The sequence below is a fragment of the Pseudopodoces humilis genome, chromosome 1 (genome assembly GCF_049639895.1).
Source record: "Pseudopodoces humilis isolate 2021_Gansu_Grassland_sample_001 chromosome 1, ASM4963989v1, whole genome shotgun sequence".
NCBI lineage: Eukaryota > Metazoa > Chordata > Aves > Passeriformes > Paridae > Pseudopodoces > Pseudopodoces humilis.
Genome location: NC_142200.1, coordinates 32,513,998 through 32,534,784, shown reverse-complemented (window position 1 = coordinate 32,534,784; position 20,787 = coordinate 32,513,998). Strand labels below are relative to the sequence as shown.

The 20,787-nt window shown below is 39.6% G+C and overlaps 1 protein-coding gene across 7 annotated transcripts in view; it reads right to left on the bottom strand.

The window, feature by feature from the left end:
- The window catches only part of NCOA2 (nuclear receptor coactivator 2), a 188,642-nt gene that overhangs the window by 109,602 nt on the left and 58,253 nt on the right, over positions 1 to 20,787 (bottom strand). For 5 of the 7 annotated variants that reach the window (XM_014255672.2, XM_005517104.3, XM_014255666.2 and 2 more), the window contains one exon: positions 9,176 to 9,420. The exons of the other annotated variants lie outside the window; for them this stretch is intronic. The gene's annotated coding sequence lies outside the window, so the exon portion shown is untranslated. The remainder of the gene's footprint in view (positions 1 to 9,175; positions 9,421 to 20,787) is intronic. 7 annotated transcript variants of the gene reach the window in all.

Sequence of the window (20,787 nt, the reverse complement as noted above, 5' to 3'; positions counted from 1 at the left end):
AAGGCAACAGAACTGATTCTTAAGAACACAGAGGAGAAGGCTGAAGGTACCCAGAGGTATCTACAATATGTCTCAACACAGGGAAATTGTTCACCTTGGCAGAACAGTCTGATCTAAAGCAGAGCTCAAACAACTGGAGCAACAACTTACCAGGACATGAAAAAAACTGAAAAAGTGAAGTTGACAGTTCAGGAAACCTGATTCAAACCCCAAGGTGATCCAGTAGCATGGAAATGTTATAAAACCACTCAGTGTTTTATGTAAATTTGTGCATCTCTTCTAATTTTCTTACAATGCAAAAAGTGACTTTAGAAAGTTTGCAACTGAGCATGAATTTATATTACTCTTTATATTACTGGGGCAATTTGGAGTTTAACACTGATCTTGGTAATGTGGTTAGTTCACTAATATGGGCCCCATTCCTGATAATGAGAAACAATCTGTCTCCAGCAGAGAACTTTCATGCCAGAGCCAGAAACTTTACAAGAACCTGATGAGGCTCAGGGGAATTTAAAAGTACCAGGATTTTATGTAGGTCCACAGAACAATGACATGAGGGATCTGTGATGCAGAATTTTTTTCTTTCAGTTTTATTTAAGAACAATTCTGCTACACAATTAGAGACCAGGCCAATTGCAGTAACTCCTTACAACCATGCATCTATTTCCATTTGACTGTATTGGAATTAAGCAATCCAGATTATTTCTATAAATACACATACACTGAAGTAACAAGTTTCTTCTACCATCAGCTGACTGAATTATAGTATATTGAGATCTTAAAGATTCCACCCAATTTGTACATGATTTTTCTATTGCTTCATTTTCACCTAAACCATTTTCATTAGTACAAGAGCCTAATTATTTCCTAGGTGTGAAAATTCTTAAAACAATGAATCTGAAAAAAGAAGTTAAAAACATTATAAATCATACAGAAATATAAACCTTAATTTAGTATTTAACGTTATGATGATAAAAACATACAACCAAGTGTGGAGACAATTGTTACAAGCATTTGCTTTGGATGATCTTCACAGATTAAAAAGGTATTCAGTGCTCTCATATAACGGATATGCATATTATCTCAGGATAATAAAAATTTTATAGACTACCACTGCATGACAGTGAAGAGTACACATACAGTTTTATACATTTTATTAATATTATTATTGTTTTATATATATATACAGAGCTTCCCATCTTCCCATATTCTTTTCAGGTTTAATAGTTACAGTCTCAAATTAATCTTGCAGCTCTCCTAAAAGGCAATATAAAATGATAATATCAAAATCCACTCAAAAATTACTATTTGACTTCTCAAATGGCAATTAGAAGTTTGAATCTGAATTACTTCATATGCAAATAAGGTGCTTTTTATACGGCATAGGAGCTTGTAGTTGATAAGGGCATTTTTAATGAAGTGTTTTAAAGGATGTGGTTTTCTATTAAAAGAGGTCATCTATTACAAGGAGTTGGCAATTCTGTTTCAGTGGTTGGCTGCAGAACCTCCCACCAGCTAATTCTCACAGACTTCACTTCCTTGTCCTTGGGGTAGTCACCAACCTGGCCAGCCTGCACATGCTGCAAGTAGCCATCCTAGAAGTATTATCAAGGTATTATCAAGGAAATAAAACCAGACCACAGGAGAAGGGAGGCTCTTCCACTCCCTCAGAGCCAGCCCTCTAGACTGGATTGTGGCACGCCTCCAATGCAGTCCAGTTGCTGGGCAGCATTTGCTGCAGCGAAGCTGCTCTCCATCTCCTTTGGTAAAAAGCAGAGCAGATGGAAATTTCCTGTAGGCTGGTCTTGGCCCAGAGGCCACTGTTTGGATGATACTCCTCCACGAATAAGAGCAATCCATTCATTGCAACAAGCTGACTGGCCCTACTGTCCTCTTTTACAACACAGCTCGATCCAATCCCTTCAGACAGTGATAAAACACAGCGCAATGTGAGCACATTTCATCGCCTGTGCCCGGGTAGGAACTAAGCCATGAAGGAAAATATGGCCATGTCACGCTAAGCAAAGAAACACATGAGTAACTCTGGCAAGCACCTAAGATAAGGCTTTTCTGAATGACTAAAGGTAATGTTATATTGATGTTATGATAAATTATTACCTACGGACACAGAGCAAGCAGATACAGCAGAAGAAGATGTACAACCATACTCTTCAGAGTGGCAGCTGTATATTCTTCTGTTAACAACGCTGGGAGATAAGAACAGAAAGAAATTCTTTACAGAATAAAAACTGTTATAAACCTGTCATGTCCTGAAGGTTTCCAAATTTTATTTAGAATGAAAGAAACCCTTCAATTCATGTAACCACCACAGATTTTTTACAAGATTCAAAGAAGCTCTCACTTTATTTGGTCTTCCCTTTGTCCATCACAGCTAAAACACTACAGAGCTCAAAGCAGAACTCTGTCCTTTCTCTCCCCTTTGCAATCACTGGTGTACATATCATGTTTGTTATGCACAGGCTGCTAAGACTGCTTTTCCAAACTCCATTCAAACATAAGCCAAGGTGGTGGCCATTGATGTGGCTTTTCTGGTTGCTCCAGTGACAACCAGATGGATTTGCCAGCTTTTCCTGAAGAAATTAAAACATTGGAACAGGATGAAATAGTCCTTTTAAGGCATAAAGACAAAATGTGGTCACTAAGAATTTATGATATTCCACAATTTACCTGATAGTTGAAGAGGAAAGCTAGGAAAGGGAAGGGAAATGTTCTATATTGTGTTTAGGACAGAGGAATCTTCGTTGAGCTCTGCCTAAAGGTGAGGAATCTTTGTTGAGCTCTGCCTAAAGGTTTCTTACAGGGCTTTGCAAAATGCAGTGCTACCAATCGCATGAAGAAAAGGTGAACTCTCAATCACCATATGCAGCCAGGGTTGCAGCTTCATTTTCTGCAGTGCTTTCCTGCAGAAAATCTTCTAGGTGAGCAAACTGTCCCTGGAAAGATTCCTCAATGGTCTTTTCCAGCAAGCAGAGTACATGGGGAACATTCAGTAGGTATTTGCTGCTCAAGTGCCTTATATCAGCAGAGACAGAGAGTGTGACAGGCCTTGTCTGGATGAAAAGTTTGGGCTCTCTTCAAAGGCTCTCCAAGCAGCCTAAAGCATATTTAAATCAACCCAAGAGTGTACGGGAACAGAAGAGGAACTCTTTCTTATCCTTTTGTACTCATGCTTTTCTGTCACACTAAGTGCATGAGTAGTCAAAGGCAGGATGGCTGAATTAACTCAGAAAAAAGCTGTCCAAAAAAGCTGAGCAATCAGTCCTCAAAAAATTAATGATAAAAGACTTTGAATAAAGCCAATTTGTAATGGAATGTAAGAAGGGAAGTCCCTAAAGAGAAAAACTGTCCACCAGCTCTGTAGCAGGTTTTGCTGCCCCATGCAGTTTACCATGGCAAGACGCCAACTTGGCAAGACTCACTCTCCTCCAAGGAGCCTGGCAGAGATCCAGCCACACTCACAGGTCTCATGGCTGCTGCCAAGCTCAAGGGGCAACTGAAGACCCTCTTCCGTGAATCTGCAGATCTGGTTATGACTGGGGATGTTTGTGTTTCAAAATGTTCTTAACCAAGTCAAGCTCCCTCTGTGTTTATACAGTGACTGAACAGGCGAAACAGAATACTTAACCCTGCTACAGAAATGAGCCACAGATTGTTAATTATATGGCTATTTGCACTTTGACTGGAAGAGGAAGTAAGCTGGTTATAACTACTTTGGGCTTTACTCCTGCAACTGCATTGAAACCACATTTATGAGAGCTGAAACTATGCAATCTTATATAAATGTAGGCGCTTCCTGTTTTTGAAACAAGCCGTGGTCTGCTTGCCCTTACCTCACAGTAACGTCACTGGAACCAGAATGCATTAAATGTCCTCAATTCTACTGACTTTATGATCTTATTTTGCTAATTGTTTTTACGTGTGTAGATAAAATGCATATTTTGGACTACTGCTGCCAAGCAGATCTACTCCTAGGACCTAGCTGTGCTCCTTAGGCATTAGGAAACACGTTTTTCACGTGTGAGACTGAAATGCCCAGCTATCACCAGGGCATGCTCAGTCCCTGGTGATGTGGTCATGGTCACCCTCAGATGAGAGGCAGGTGTGGCCACACTCCCCTGGCAGGCAGGCTGCACTCTCAACTACACATGCAGGCAAACCTAACTTTTTCCATTCAATATGCAGTATTTCAAGTAATTTGTAATAGCAGCAATAACAAAAACTTTATTATTTTGCACAGTGTAGTTTTCATTCTTCATTGTGGCAAGCATATGTTTAATTTTATAGACAGTGGGTGTGGGGAGTAACAACAGCCTTCCTGGCATAAATTGAAGAAAATCACAACTTGACTAGAAGATAATTTTGAAAATATTATTTAACAACCCTAATAGGCAGGAGCAGGTTTCCTGTCTTTTTCTCTCATTTTGCTTATTTATGTTAACTGGAACTCACAAACCAAACTTCTGCAATGCGTACAATTACGTAAATCAGCACTCTTGCTTTTCCAGTACAGTCATTTTCCTACAAGATTACAGAAGGAAGACTGATCCTACTGTACAACCGGAAAGCAACCGGATATCCAGTAGTTCCTGATGATAAAATGTGGTAATTCTTACCAAAAAACCCACACATGCCCCATTTACTTTACACTGTATTCCTCCAGATGTAGTTTGGGGACATACTACTTGCGAGTCAGGTATCCCTATAAATCCAAGATATTTACAGTCAAGATAGCCGAAATCCTTAACAGAGAGAAGGGGCAGCATTTCTACCACCTGTGTTTTGCTCTCCAAAACCACATATTCCAGACCACTAGATCCCACCCTTTAGCTTTAAGAACTCACCACCTTCACAGTGCTAACAGAGTGAACAATTACAGATCTCCTACTCTCATGCAGTAAGAAGACTAAAGAAAAATTCAGTTAAAGTCCTTGTGCAAAACCCTTCAACTAGAAGAAACACTAAAGCTAAAATTTCAAATTCAAAATTACACCTGATTTATTGATTGATTTCTCTCAACTTTAAAAATAAACACAGTATACAGTAAAGCAGGCATTTCTTAAAAACACTTCCCTTGGTTGCCTTCTCAAGCAAGGCATGGTTTTGAAAGCAATTTACAACTACAAGAGGCTGGTCCTGCCATCCCTCTCTTCCAAGCCATCTTCAGCAGAGACATTTGTCCCACTCTGCAGTTAGGAAGTTCGAAGAGGTCAAGAGCCAGCTGAGTGACTCAACCAAAAATACATGAAGGTGTCCTCTGGTTTCGCTGCCTGAGCTGGCTCAGCCCAGAGCGGTGGCTGCAGCAGCACTGGCACAAGGGAGGGGGAGTAACAACTCAGCACAGAGAGTACAAGCCACATTCCTGGAAGCTGTCAGACCAGTGCTAGCTGCCACGATGTCACATCTGTGGCACCTCCACAAAAACTGGCCACATGTTCAGCCCCTAACCTCCAAACAAGAGAGGACCCATAAAAACCCAATTCATGATGTCCATCTAGAGCTGCCCAGATTGAAGAGACTCACTGAGCTACAAAGTCTCCACTGACTTTTTTTTTGACTGAAGCCTACTGTTTGTTTCTACACTGAAACGCTCAAGTCCAGATCTTTGCAAACTTATTTCCCAAAGTAATGCAAGCATTTCTAATAAGGAGAAGAAAAAAGGACTTAATGAAGGCAACCCAGATTAGCTAAATGACACATCATAGTGGAACAATTCTGCTGTTAAAGACCATGCAGATGTTACGATGGAGGCAAAGAAAGCCTTTCTTTAGCTACAGCACAGCTGCTGCATACAACTTCAAAAAGACTTGGCACAGGATTTCAGCCACAAAACTTTCCCCTCACTTCATTTCATGAACGTCATCTGCAGCTTCAGTGTGCTGCACCAAGGACAAAACCAACACATGGAGAGTCTGCAACATCTTATCGGCAGTGGGGCAGCTTTTTGCACTGGCAGTACTCACGTGCACATTCAGAAAACTTGACTATACATCTCCATTCCTCCTCAGCCCAGCAATCCCTCAAAAGCAATGATATCCCACACTGCAATCCCTCTTATTTGTACCTCCATTATCTCCTAAGTTAAAGAAGCCAAACAAACTACTACATAATTAACAAATATTAAAGCTTAAAAACCTGCTGTAATAAACAGATAATTTCATTTACTTTTTAAGTAACATCAGAAAGCATTATCAACTTCCATTCACATCACTCATACACTCAGCTACTCTAAATAGACACCCTGACCACAAAGCTGAAAATGTCACAGCTTACAATTACCCTGAACACACATGGTTAATGCCACTCTTGTATTTTCCATGTAATATATGCAGCACAAAGAAAGTATATATTCACTGTCTAAATTCCAAGTCCAGCTTTCCCCTGAAAATATGTCAAAATATTACAGCCAGTTATAAGTAGTACATAGGAAGAACTTGCATTGATTTTATAATATTTAACAGTAAAGCACACAGAACTTAACTTGATCTGCATTACATTTGTGATTTCCTTCCAGTGATGACACCATTATGAGATATACCTGAAAACTTTAAGATGCATGTGTGTATATGAGAGTAAATTAAAACATTTATGACAGATGAGAGTAAAATATTAGGAAAACTGTTTTTAATTTCTCCCTTTTTTTTTTTCTCTTATTATTCATATGACATCAGCTTGTTGACTCCATGACATTTTTTGGCATCTATCATGGGAAGCCATAAACTGCTTTGTCACCTACAATATTTTTCCCACATCTGCAATTCTACAAAGAATTAGTCCAAATGAGAAAACAGTAACAGGAGCAATTAAAAACTCTCTTAATATTTAAACTTCATAAGTAAAACAGACTAGGAAAAAAGTGCAGAAATAAAGAAATAGAAATGCACTGGAAGAGGATTTTTTTTAAAAACCTCCTCAACTACTTCACTACCAAGAACTTAATACAAAGCTGGAAACCCACAACTCTAAAGACTATTAGTAATATTGATTAAAAACAGTGAAGAAAACTCATTAAACCAAAGGTAAAGATTGAAATACTAGAAACATTAACCACAGTATTACCGTGTTCATAAAAACAAAGCATTTCAACATGACCTACTTTAATAACAGTAAAAAAAGTAAAGAATGGGCTCTAACCCCCTGACTCTACTGATCTTATAAAACACCATCTACTTTTCAGAATTAGCAACAGACTCATGAAATTGAGCCAATTTGTTCAACAGATGTTTCAGTTGACTCAAGAGAAATTTTACTTTTCTATTGTAGAAATAGAGTGAGCTGAGTAAAATTCCACTCCTATTAGCAGCATTCGAAGTATATTAGCTCATAATTAACTGCCATTTCCATTTCTTCTTTCTTTGACATAACAGAAAACATTTTCCACACTGGATTAGACGTGGTACTGAAATAAAGTAGGCACATTGATAAAAACAAGTCACCCTCCTTCTCTCCCCCGCACCCTCCGTTTCATAGGACACGCAGGAATGGCAGAGTTTTTATTTTCCTTGGCGTTCCTGTCTCACATTAGCTGATAATCTCCCCGGTGTAGCTGTGCCAGTGCTCTGCCCTGCAGGCCCACAACACCCCTGCTGTTCCAGTCCTGTGCTTTCCTCCAGTGCGCTCTGCAAATGGAGCGATCCTTTCGTAATGTGTGCTATTGCATCAGTCTAATTGCAACATAACTCTCAATACTCTAGATAAAGAAAATAATTTCATTTTTAACTTCTGCTCATAAAATAGAGATCGTTTCCCTGCCACCCCCACTGCCTTTTTTTGTTTATTTTCAAAGACTTAAAGAAAGACTTGCACACTGCACAGCAGTAGTCAAACAAAAATACCTCATGTTTTCTTAGAAAGCAGCACTTAGATATATTGCTCAACACCTAAAGCATTAGTGCAGCTTTTCACAGAGCTACAGTATGTAGTAGATCCCCTGTGAGCAGGCTGGAAGGGGAATGTACATTCTTGGCTCTGTGTATTTAATATAATATTCAGCCATTATAAAACCTTCATAGTTTTTTACTCTCTTTTTCCCCGCAATAGAGAGTAACAGCTTATCTGGCAAACACACTCACTATGTTTCTAGGCACTGAAGACACACTCTTGGTTAATTCATAAAACCTGATTTAATGTTAGATATTCTGCATTCAGGTTAGCTAAGTTGAAACAATATTTAGCTTAACCATGCCTTGGCCAAAAAATTCTGTGTTATCTACTGATTATAACAGCATTGCAGCTAGCTATGGACATCACACTGGAAAAATACAAACCCCATGCCTGAGGAAATACAGATGAAATTCTGACTCCAAGCCATTAGTGGTCATTACAAACACTGTCTACTTAGTATCTGATACAATAACCAGAGCATAAGAGTCAAGTGCCTATAAGGAATGATGAATTTACATGTCATTTTAATTTTATGTACATATATTATCAGAGTTGACATCAAAAAATGCTGTACTTCTTGCACCCCAAATCATCTTGCATGATAGAAATGTCTACACTAAAACTAATCTGGATGCAAGCACTCATGGGAGGAAATAGCAGAAGCTAAGTCTCAGAAAACCTAAAGTTTGCCTTTGTTTGCTTTTGTGGCACGCTGTACGTTGCAGTTATGTCATACCATTTCCATAGCACCTCTGCACCGTTCAAAAAATTACAAAATTACCACTAATCCAAACAATAATCTGTCTAACTCTTGGCATTTGGAGTATGGTCCTATGCCTGATTTACTGCACACTACTCAAACTTCTTTTTGGAAGACGGAACAAGTGATTTCTTTGTGAATTCAATGGTGCAGCTGAGTGCCCCATCAACATAATGGTTAGTCCTACCCTCACTCTGTTACTCCTAACTTAAAATAACTGTGTTATTCCTAGCTTCCTAACTAAAGCAGTGACAGCTTTAAGGTCAAAATGATTCCCCGGTTCTGAAGACAACTTTGTCTCCAGTTTGGCATAACTCAGACCTGATTTTTTCAGAGCACTTAGCATTACGTTGTGCTTTATATAGCACCTTCAAACCGCAGCACCCACTGCCTCACCCCCAGTTACCAGTGGTCAGTACTTTTCCAAGTAAGACCCAAAGATCTCAAGTCATCCATAAGAAAGCAAGACACAGTTAGCTAAGAGCTGAGAAAAGCCAGGATTGGGCAACTTACCTAGCATCACCTAGGAAGTCTGCAGCACAGCCAGGAAGGGAGTCCCGCTCGCCAGGGCAGCATGCAGCTGCACAGAGCCCTAGAATGGCTCCTGCCTTCTGCAATCCCCTGCCTCGTCCACCACGCACGTCCCGACTTCTGCTGGAAGTGAGGCAGGGGTACTCCAGAGAACAGCCTTCTCCAATGCATCAACCAGATTCATTCCCAGAGCAAGCCCATCCTGCGTGCAAAACGGAGTAGGGGTCCTATGGGAGAAAAACCAGCACATCAGCATGGGATTTAATACCATTAAATTGAGGAGATTCCTCACAAGGGGCCAAACAAAAGAGATGTGCAAAGATAAGCTCAGTTTTGACAATCCTTGACTTGGACACTGCCACACTGGAAAAATGTTTGCATTCACCACTTCTAGAAGTAAGAAACTGAGACCTCAGACATTGTCACATTGACAACTACAAAAAACAGTTTAAATCTTTAGATGTACCATGCAATTTTTGTAGGAAAGGAATACCAAATTGTCTGCAAATGTAAAATGATTCTCTACATGGAAATTAGCCATAGGTGATGACCGAAAACATTCTCAAGGAGCTTCTACTGAAATCAAAGAATGTTTACTTAATATTCAAGATCTCTAGACCTTCCAGAACAAACTTCTCTGCCTGTTTTCCTCAAACCATATCCTCTAGCCCATGTTGATTCAAGCCCTGGTCCTTCTTCATTCCTACCTTCAGCACCCCTGACAAGTCTCTTCCCTACCCTGCTCCCCAGGGATTTTAGTCTTTCCTGGCTCAGTCACTTCCAGGCTTGGCTAGCAGTGCCACACTCTCCCCTTGGCTCCCCCTTCTTCCTTCATTCCCCAATATTAACTCTCACTCTCCTACCACGTCTGCTTCCCTTGCTCACAGTCTAGGGCATTTTGGGGCCAGGACGAGGTCCCATGCATGTCATTGTCCCATGGATTTGCTTCTGGCTCTCAGGCACTGAGGTACAAACCCAGCCTCCTGTTCCAGGCCACCATGTGAGATTTGTCCTTTCTTAAAAAAGTTATAATTTGTTTTGATCTGAGAATTTTGCAGTGCTGAGAAAAGCAAAGCCATGACTCGTAATCTGCACTTCTTCCCTAGTGCCCACCACTAGCACTTCCCACACTCTAACTCCTAGTCTCTGTTTCAAAGGGAGGGACACGGAGCATTTCCAAAACAAGATTAGGCTTTTTTGTTTCATTCGTTTGTGGTTTTTTTTTAAAAATCTACAATGAGAAACAAGTTTTTCCACACATGCTCACAGATAGCTAAATTATTTTGGCAGCAAAAAAAAATTTAGCTGGCAGCAACTGCCTAGCCTCAAAGGCTAACATTTTGTAAAGTTATAAAAAACTCCAAGGAGCAACCTATACTGGGGAGTAGCAGGCAGCATTCCTTATTGCAGCCTCTGGCACTCTCCTTTCAGCCCTAAACTCATTCAGCTCACTGAAACAAGAATTGCGCAAATCTTATTGCCTGAGTGGTCAAACTGAGGAGCAGCAGCTGTGGGTGGACAGTGCTGGAGTGAAGCCCATGCCATGCAAGCTGCCTTTGCCTTCACCACCAGTTTTGTTCCTTGCTTAGAAGCAATGTACAAACAGCATCATCGGACAGCACACAGTGCAGCCGGCATGTCTTCGGATGTTTTCATCCTGGAGGTACCAATGACTGCCTGAAAAGCCACAGCTGCTCAAAAATACTTCTAGGCCAGGAAGACCTGAAGTAAAATGGGTTAGCTTCATTCCTGCTGAAGGTCACACACAGCTAATAGAGATCATTTAAGCAAAACCATTTTACTTGACATTTACAGTAATTTAGAAGCAGCCATGTTTAAGTTACAAAAGGGAAGGATAACTTCACACAGTACTGTTGCTTGTGATCACCTGCCCCTGCCTGGAGTGGAAATAGCCTTCTTAAATGAAATATTGGGAAGCTCCTTATTTCCTTTTCTCTATTTAGCTATTTAGTTATTTATCTCAGCATGAAAAACAAATGCAGCATGCTGTCAAGTAATATACAAAGGAAAGAATATATATATATAAAAGAAAAAGGAAAACTTCTCAAAACAGATAACATTCTTTTAGAGCGAAGTCAAATTTACAGATTTTTATACAGAGCTCTTAAGAGCAAACAGGGCAACAGTTTCTCAATGGCTCTTGTAAATATTCTGCACAAATAAGATCCAGAAGAGGAGACTAGGAAAAGACAAAAAACATTCACATACTCACAGACAGATGTTGATTATGATATGGATTAAATGCAATGTGACATTTATTTTTCAATAAGAAATAATTATTTCTAAGGAATGACTAGCCACTCCTGTGAGATCATATTTAGTCTAGAGACATTTGATGCGCCTAACTTCCAACAACTATGGCAAAAGAAGCATGGGACCCACATGCACACTCCTAGAACAATTATGTTAATTCTCTTGAAAATAAACTGAGAAGCTTCACCTGTAAAACAAAATGAGCATTAAAAGCTCACTTCCATTTAACAAAATTACTACTAAATAATTTTATCATATTTTGAATTCAATTTAGCAATGAAACTGGCTATCAAGCACCCGTATTAGCTATATGTATTTTTTTAAAGCCAGAATAATTATCTGATCACTAGTTACAGTTCAGATGAAAAATATAATTAAGTTGAATGAAACTTCAGTACTTCAATGTACAATCATGGAAACGACACAAAACTTCTTGCTTAAAAAACTAGAGCAGAATTTCATGCACTATTTCATTTGGCAGAGTATAACATATTTGCTGTCAGCAAAGGACTTTTTTCAGTGAAGAAAAAAGGAAAATATCTGAATTCATACAGTATTGCCCAAGTGATTAGAAGTATCAGCCACTGCTAGTTGTCTCTCAACTGTAAGAAACTGCAATGGATTTTGTTCCTACAGACCACTATATTGTGTTCTCAAAAACTCATCTGAAATCCAGCAGACCTTCAAAAAAAGCTACGTGTTTAACATAAGCTAACCTAATTATTTTGTCATCAAAATCCATATTTATGGGCTAAAACACTACTTCAAGTAGGAAAGCTTTAATGTAAAACAAATCATAAAACACTGATAATGGATATGCTTGAAAAGGCTCTAGGATTGCATGTATTTATATAAGATTTGTGAATATATAAACACTTGGTTATATATGTCAAGAAAAAGGTGAGGCTCAGTGCAGTGAACTAAACATCTAAAGACCAAGCTTCTTTAGAACAGTGTATTCCTACAAGGACTTAAGACAGCTGGCTGAAGTGTATCAAATATCTTCCCTAACAGTAAAGACTCATACAAGTCCATAAATTCATTGTTTCTATTTATTTTATTTTTTAAGTAGTTTCCAGCATTTTTGAAATACAAATCATTCCCTGAAAACCTTCAACTGCTTTTTATTGCTAATACAATTATCACAAAGCCACACTACAATGCAAACAGTGTGCTTGCTATGATCAACAACATTAGCATCATTTGGCGAGGGATTCTTCTCTCTATGAATAAAATAAATTCTGTTATAAATTCTGTTAGGGAGGCAGTTCTTTAAATCATCATAAAGAAAATAATTTCCTACAATACTAGAACTTTCAGTCATCAAAAATCCCCAAATCATACCTTTTTAATCTCAAGAAATTTCTCAAACAAATCTATAATACTACATAACTATAAAATCCTATATATACTAGCAACAACACAAAAACTACTTCATGCATTGATCAACATGTATAGTAGAGTTTACTCTTTCATTTCAATCTGTTCAAATAACATGACACACTGAGTTCAGTATAAAACATTATGGTTCTTATGCAAATGAACAGACTCCCACCATTAAGGTTACTGCTCCACAATACACTGCACACAGCTGCTCACAGCTTGCCTGCACACTGAAAAGTAGATTAAAATGGAATAATAAACTTCTACCTGTATTCCACTGATTTTACTGACTTGGGGCATATTATTAAAAAAAAAAAAAAAGTGAGTTACCGATACTGACAACAGCACCTACAGCTTCCAACTGCTATGGCACTGCATCCCTTAGTTTTGTCGTATGAAACAAAGCTCTTGCCTTGGTGCCCTGGTTAGACAAAAAAGGGATGGAGTTTCCAGCGCTGTTTAATTCCATACCACCCACATCATGGCAGGGACAAGGTTCCAGCAGCAGGAAGCTGAGGCTGGAAGCAGAACCCAGGGAGGGCGTGTGCAGCTTTCAGGGCCAGCTTGGCAGTCCTTGTCCCTCTCTACCACTGGCAGTCCCTTCCTTGTTCCTCCGAACCGTGGCATTTCTGGCTTGGTGCTGAAAGATACCACCAGCAAGCCCAATATGCTGCCTGGAGAAGAAATAAAATGGAGGCCACTGGAGCCACACAGACCGCAAGCCACAGCCACAGCGACCATAGCAGCTGGAGCTGCAGCTGGAGCCCAAGATGCGGCCAGAACCACCGAGCGTTCCAGCCCCACTCCCGCAGTCAGGCCAAGAGGAAGGGTCCCCTAAGTTGTTTCAAGGCCCTGTCACATCCCACCAGGTTTTGTCTGTTTTTCCACTGTTTTCCAGCTAGGGGGGGAAGTCAGGCAGGGAGCATCCCTGACACACTGCCTTCGCTTTGGCTGGGAAACCACACCGCGTACTGTCTTCAGGAAGTGTTTTGGTTTGTCCAGTGGTAAACACTCTTCTGTGGGTAAAACACTCACTTTATTACATTCTTTATTAACATTGCTGCAGTTATTGCAATTTTTCAGTAAATTGTGATTCCATTTTATAATCTCTCCTAGTGTTTCCTCCACTACCAAAAGGGAGCAAGGGAAAGGGGGCATTGATTTTCCCAGTGGGTTTTAAACTAGCACACTCGGAAATCAAGTCAAGCACAACGAGCACCCACAACACCAACCCTCTACTGTTAACCCTAACCCTACCACCACTGTGAGTTCAAGTTAATTCAGTTCCAGTCAGTATTCTTTAGGTCAAATGACTTTTCCTTCTTTAGTAAGTATTGAGGGAAACGCCAGATGCAAGGAGTCAACATCTTATAGCTCTGTGGACATCAGCTCATGTCCCCCACAGACTTTTTCTTGGGATCCACACCAATTTCCCGCACCTCGAGCACTGCTCTGACTGGCTAAAGCTTGGTTGTGTCATGAGCACTTCTTTAAGACCAACATTTGAGCTCACCTCACTTCATGTACCCTCCAAGAGAATTTGTTTTCCTTAGTCTATGAACAACAGTGCCAAAATAGCTAAAGAACAAATAGTAAAGAGGTATATAGCAGTATGTAATCCATATGCTGTCTACTGAAATAAATCTCCTTAGAGTCTGTTGTTTTCAAAACAATACACCTGAGTCTCAGATGTGTGATTTAACTTATTTTGAAGTAAATCAGTTACAAAAGCAAAACTCAGTACCAGCACAGATATAAGGGTATCTTGCATAGAAAGCTAACCAAAAGTCCTTAGAATAAACACATATACACCTGCAGTATTCCCTGGCCACTGAGGTGGCTCTTAGGATATATCTCAAAGTGAAGATGACTCCTGGCACATATTTGGCTTTGGTACTGTACCAAAGCAAACCTTTTAAAATTATCTCCCTCTTATTACTGTGGTTTGGAGCAGAATTACACTGTGACCATTTATTTTAGTGAGCAAATCCCCATTTTTGCTACAGGGCTTTATGAATATTATAAAACTATATTTTAGTTTTCACCAAGGTAATTTTCAGAAATTCAAAACTGCATGCTATAATTCATACATTTTCCAGAGACACAAGAAAGTTCTCCACAGAGAAGATAATAAAAAATATGAGAACTGAGAAATATTATTGCTCCTAAATGTATAAAAATGCATGTTATGCATAGGTTCTTTACCAAAATAATGAACATTAAACTCTCTTATACTTTATTATACTGTTTGTGCCTAATTTGCAAAATTCTTTGAATAGAATGTCCTTTTTTAAAAAAACAGTGCCAACAGTGTGCTTACCTCCAGAAACTGTAGGTTTTGGGCCTCAAATCCATGATGAGAAGGAACAGAGACTATTTTCCAATATCTATTTTTGTGTGAGGAAATGTGTGTTTGGTGCCCCAGTGCTTGACAGCTCTGATTTAATACACTGATTTCTCCTCTACTGCCTGGGCTACATTTGTAAAACTTAATAATCTCCTTTTTTATATCTCTTATTTGAAGCCACAAATCATTCCTCTCATGGAAAACACCCCAAACACCACCACATTATTCTGGAAAGAAATGCTCAAAGTGTGCTGTCACACCAGAGTACTGAGCCAACCTAACAGTTAACTATTAAAAAGTTCCTTGCTCCCGTCCCTTTCCTTGCATTCATCCTATGCTGCCCAATTTATCCTGCCATGCCAAACTGCCTCAGTCACTTTTTGATGCTTCTCCTCTTTGCATAAATAGATTAACTCTTGCTAGCCCAAAGACAAGGAATCAGCCACATTCACTGCCAGGTAAGTACATTTGATTAAGCTAGACCAGCCCTCTGAAATCTGGTGATTATTGCCATCTCCTGTCTCTTTCCAGCTGAGGCTGAAGTATCTCTGAATACTCCAAACAGCAGTTTCCAAGCAGTAATGCATGGTTAGTAGTAGCCTCAGCAACTGCTCTACAGCTGATCTGGCAAAACACACCAGCATTATAAATGCCTAAATTTCTCAAAGTTACAGCAGTAGCCAGTAGCAGTAGCAGAAAAAATTTATTAATGGAGAAATATCCTCAAAAACTTAGGGAAGCACTCAGCAATAAAGCCTGCCTGTCCCGGGTCCTCATACAAGAACTGAAGAAAGTCCCCAGGACATTAATCTGCCCCACTCATAATCCATGGTTTCACTGGCACTTCTCTCCCCTTCAGCCAGTGGGGTGGATACCAGGGACACCTCACACTTAACACACTTTAAACTGCACATTGCACGAGTTAAAGAAGTTTTTGTAAGTTTTTCAGCGTAGAGGAAAGAAAAATCAACCCTAACTTCAGTATTTTGGTTCAAACTGTGCTGCCTGATTTTTTATTTTTTTTAATTTCTTTCCAAACATCATTTTTTTCCCCCCCCTTTAAGATAACACACCACCAACTCATTATGAAACCCATGGAAAGGAACAGCTTCTCTATCATAATCTCCCCAAATGAGAAATGGTGTTAATACTTACGTACAGCGACAGTTACAACACAGAAAGAGAACTACTACATATTAATCCCATGAATTCCTGAGTCTCAAAAGAAAGTACAGCATTTAAATACAAGTTTCAAATTAGAGGAATCTACTCAATTTACTAAGACTAATACTATGCATATGCATTTATATAGATATACACACCTATATAAAACATACATAACACGTATATTAAAAAAAATTCTAATTTCTAGAAAAACTACTGTCAAACCTGCTATTCAATTCTTCTAAAAATTAAACCAGTTTCAGTGTTATGACTAAATTTTGTGACTCATTTTCTTCTTTGGTTCCAGGATTTTTCTGCAGATACCCCCAGAAATAAGGACACTGCTTTTGTTTCTGCTGAACACAGAGTTAAGTTGCATCTCTTGAATGAGAGAGAACATCTTAATTGTTTCAAGCATTCATTAAGTGCAAGTGGGATCAAGTGGAAAAGCAGCTGTACCTACAGCCCAGTGCAGCCCCCAGCTTTCACCGAGTAATGTTCTCATGCAAGGTAAGGTGCAAAGAAATTCTGACTACACATAAATTTAAGGAGGTAAAGAGAGCTTCACACTTCGCTACAACAATCTGTCACGCTCACTGCACCTATTCAGAGCACCCTGAACACCCCCACGCCACGTTTCTGTCCTCCTCTGTTTCACAGACTACTGACCCACCTCATCCACTCCTTGAGTCACATGAGCACTACTCCTCCCTTTAGCCCCTTTTTGGGAAGCTAAGGGCCATTAATATGACTGCTACCTGACTGGTTTCTAACCAGGCAGGCCAGTTTCACTGCTATCTTAATGACTGCAAACAAGACAACTGCATTTTCCAGTTTTCTGAGTAGCCGCTCTGGCAGGGGACACGTGGAAACACTGGTGCACACGCCTGTCCATAGCCTTGCAGACTCCCAGCTCTTTTGCATCACACTGGTGGCTGATACCACTGCACATGCACATGGCAGCTGAGCATGCAAACCAACCACCTTTAGATGCAAATTATTTTTTTTTTCTTTAAAAAGTGGCCAGCTGGCATGCCTAACTCTATTTCTCCTCTTGCATGGCAGCAGGACAGATTCCCATTTCTATCAACAGACTGCAAAAGGTTTCGTAAACCATCCTTCAGTAACACCAGGGCTTCCTGTCTCACATTTCTTCTACTTCCTCTTTCACCCCACTTCCCATACACCCCAAATCCTCATTCCCATCTATCTTCCTCCTGGTCACAAGATAGGTCTATCAGAGTGCCAACTTTCTGAGCTGCACTAGGAGGATGGGCAGAGAGGGAGTTGGGGATATTATGTTGGAAGGTGTTAATGGCCACCATCAAATAGTTCTTTCATCTCCAAGCAATTACAGAGCTGGGCCTGCTAACCAGATGCAAGGGGCTCCCTCTTTGCCTCATGTCTTCCTTCTGCATCCCAGACAGACAGAAGTGCCATCAACTTGAGTCGAAGGCCCTATAAACCAATTAGAGGTTTATTTTGAACTCAGAAGAAAAGGACTGTTTTGCCTTTATAGATGTCAGAAGGAGTTTGCAACAGTGCAACTCTGAAAGAGACTCTTGTAACAACTCCTGTCTGCTTAAGAGGTGGCTGAATATACACAATTTGACTGCTGAAGTTTAACAATATTTGAAATTCTCAGTTCTTATCACAATCATATATATAAAAAAGAATTTTTAAAACCTTCAAATACTAGATGAAAAGCATGTAAGATTAGTTAGGTACTTTCTACTAATTAGTACTGCTTTTATTATACCGGGCAAGAAAATGACAATTTTTTTCCTAAACTGGCAGTGAACAGCCAATTCAATAAGCTGCGTTTTTGTTTTCTGTGACAGGGCAGTGGAAAAATCTCTTTCATTTATTAGGTCTGCAGAGACCAAAACTGGCTGGGTGTCAAACCTGCTTTGTAAAAGCCCAGATCCATTCAGCCATGTGTAGATTCCATAATTCTTTATGACCTGTTCTCAGTATCAGCTTCACAAAAGATGAAACTTTGGTGTCTTCCAGCGAGTGTTAGTGTAACCCTTCATAAAAGGAAGCAAAAACCTGAACTGACAGTTCAACACAGAAAGGAAAAAAAACAAACCCTAATGGCAGTGCCAAATTAAATTTGTCTTAGTTTTTTTTTTTTTCCAGATGAGCTTTGCATAAAGATATAAAATAAGGTCTCCTACAGTGGTGGATAACCAAGCTGTATAAATATGCAAATTTTAATAGCTCATTGCTCCATGCCCCACTGCATGTACCTATGCTTAAGTGACAGTTTCATCACCTCACTAGTGATTGCAGAGTATCCAGAATTTGTCATGGGGATAGACAGGGCAAGGCCTTAAGCTGAAAGGTCTGATGGCAAACTAAGATAGCAAAACAAACTTTTTTTTAGGAGGATTCTATCTTCAAGATAGAAGAAAACTAGGAGGGTGGAATGATTGACTTGCTTTTAACTACAAGAATGGCTAGATGGCTTTGATAAACTGAATAAAATGTGCTGCCCTGTTAAAAACTACTTCTCACATCAAATCAGGTACACACTATATTATACCCAGGGAAAAATATTAAACTTCAATTTTCAGTAAGCACACCCAGCATCACATTCTTATATTTTTTTATAGCAGAAGTTTATGAATAACAGCACTTGTAACACTTTTTAATCTCAGACTGTGAAACTGAAATAACTAATTAATCATTTTATTCAAGTGAAATATTCTTGGCTATGCTAAGATTCCTCTGTATCTGTCTATACTGACAGCATTTGCTTGAACGGTCCCATTGTTTTGGCAATGTTTACCTATTGCATTCTTTAAGGTTAAAAGAACTGCAAACTAACTCACAAATGTTTCCCACATTATTAAGTACTGTAAATAATCATTTTACCATTAAAGCAAGGAATTCTTGTGAAACATGCAATATGCTCCACATATGCTAAGAGTCTTGTGTCCTCATTCCATACTCAGTTTGTAATCTTGCATCTGACACATATGTAAACATTAGCAGTCTTAGCAACACCTTTCCATGCAAGCTACATGCATTTATCAAGACACATAAACATGCACACATGCACATGATTTTCTTCCAAGTTTAATAAGATCTGCAGGGTCTTCAGATCACCGGAAAGTACGTGTGATTTTTATCACCACCACATAAACAGCCTTCTTGTAATACTCCTCTCTTCAGTATGCAGTCTGCAGATCACAAGAGCACAGAGACTCTGAACTTCAGTTTCGTTTTCACAAGAGCACAGGGAATGTTACAGAGCACCATTTCTCACATAGAAAAGGGAATCTGTGCTCCTCACACACAGGTCTGCCGCAATTCAAACTTCAGCCACAATTTGCTGATGGTTTTAGGGTAAGGAGTAAAAATTTTAGGAGTAAATAAATGCAGCATTCATGAACACAACATAGAAGCAATTTAGAACTGTTTTAGGAATACGATGCTCAAATATGGCTTATTTAATGTTTTCAGAATCTGCTGCAAAACATTAAAACTCTATCCTAATCTTTGTTCCTCGCTTGAAGCAGAACAGCTTTGTGTTGCCTCTAAAAATAGGGAGGGAGCAGCGGGGGATGGGAAGGGGACTGAATAAGAGGATAAGTGGGAGCGAGTACTGATACACCATACTGGCAGTAATTTAAAAAAGACTAGTGACTGGTATTCTTAATACTACTGCTTTCCTAACAAAGTCAAGCACTTTCTCAATTACCAAATAAAAAAGGTCATCCTGTACTTTTTATTTTGTACATGCACATGCAAAGGAAAAAAGGAGAAGTTTTGTTTCATCTATTACCAAAACCATCATTCTGCAGTCAACACTTTTAATGAAATACAGGCCAAAGGATTAGTCAGAACAGATTCATGGGAAAAAAAAGAAATCTGTATGAAAATACAAGCACACCACATAACTAAAACCAAAAGAGAATCCTGCTTAAGTACCTCCAAATACTGTCCTGCAAGGGCTTCCCCTCACCCCAGCTCCACAGCAATTAGCAGCAACTGTAGTAGCCCCTGCCCTGAAGATGGGAAAGTACACTAATATCATCATTAAAGCCCTGAATTAAGTATGCTAAGTATCAAATGTGTCAGCAATATAGTCCATGTGTGTTAGAAGCCTTAAGAAAATTCTTTATTTCAGAAAAGGAGCAGTTGGGGATCTGGCAGGGAAGTTTGTGGGCGATGGTACAGGGAAGGCAGCTGCTTCTGAGCTATTGACCAGCTGGAAAGACAAGTTATTTCAAAGCTACAGTGTCACAAACAGGAAAGTCAAGTAATTTGTGTCTCTCACAGGAAAACCTGTGATGAGCCAGAGGATGGGCACAAGCATGGGAGCATCACCAACACAGCACCGCAGGCCTGGCCCTGGAGAGGCAGAAGCAGCAGAACCCAGCACTTTCCATAACTTAACATTAGGCCCATCTCAGCT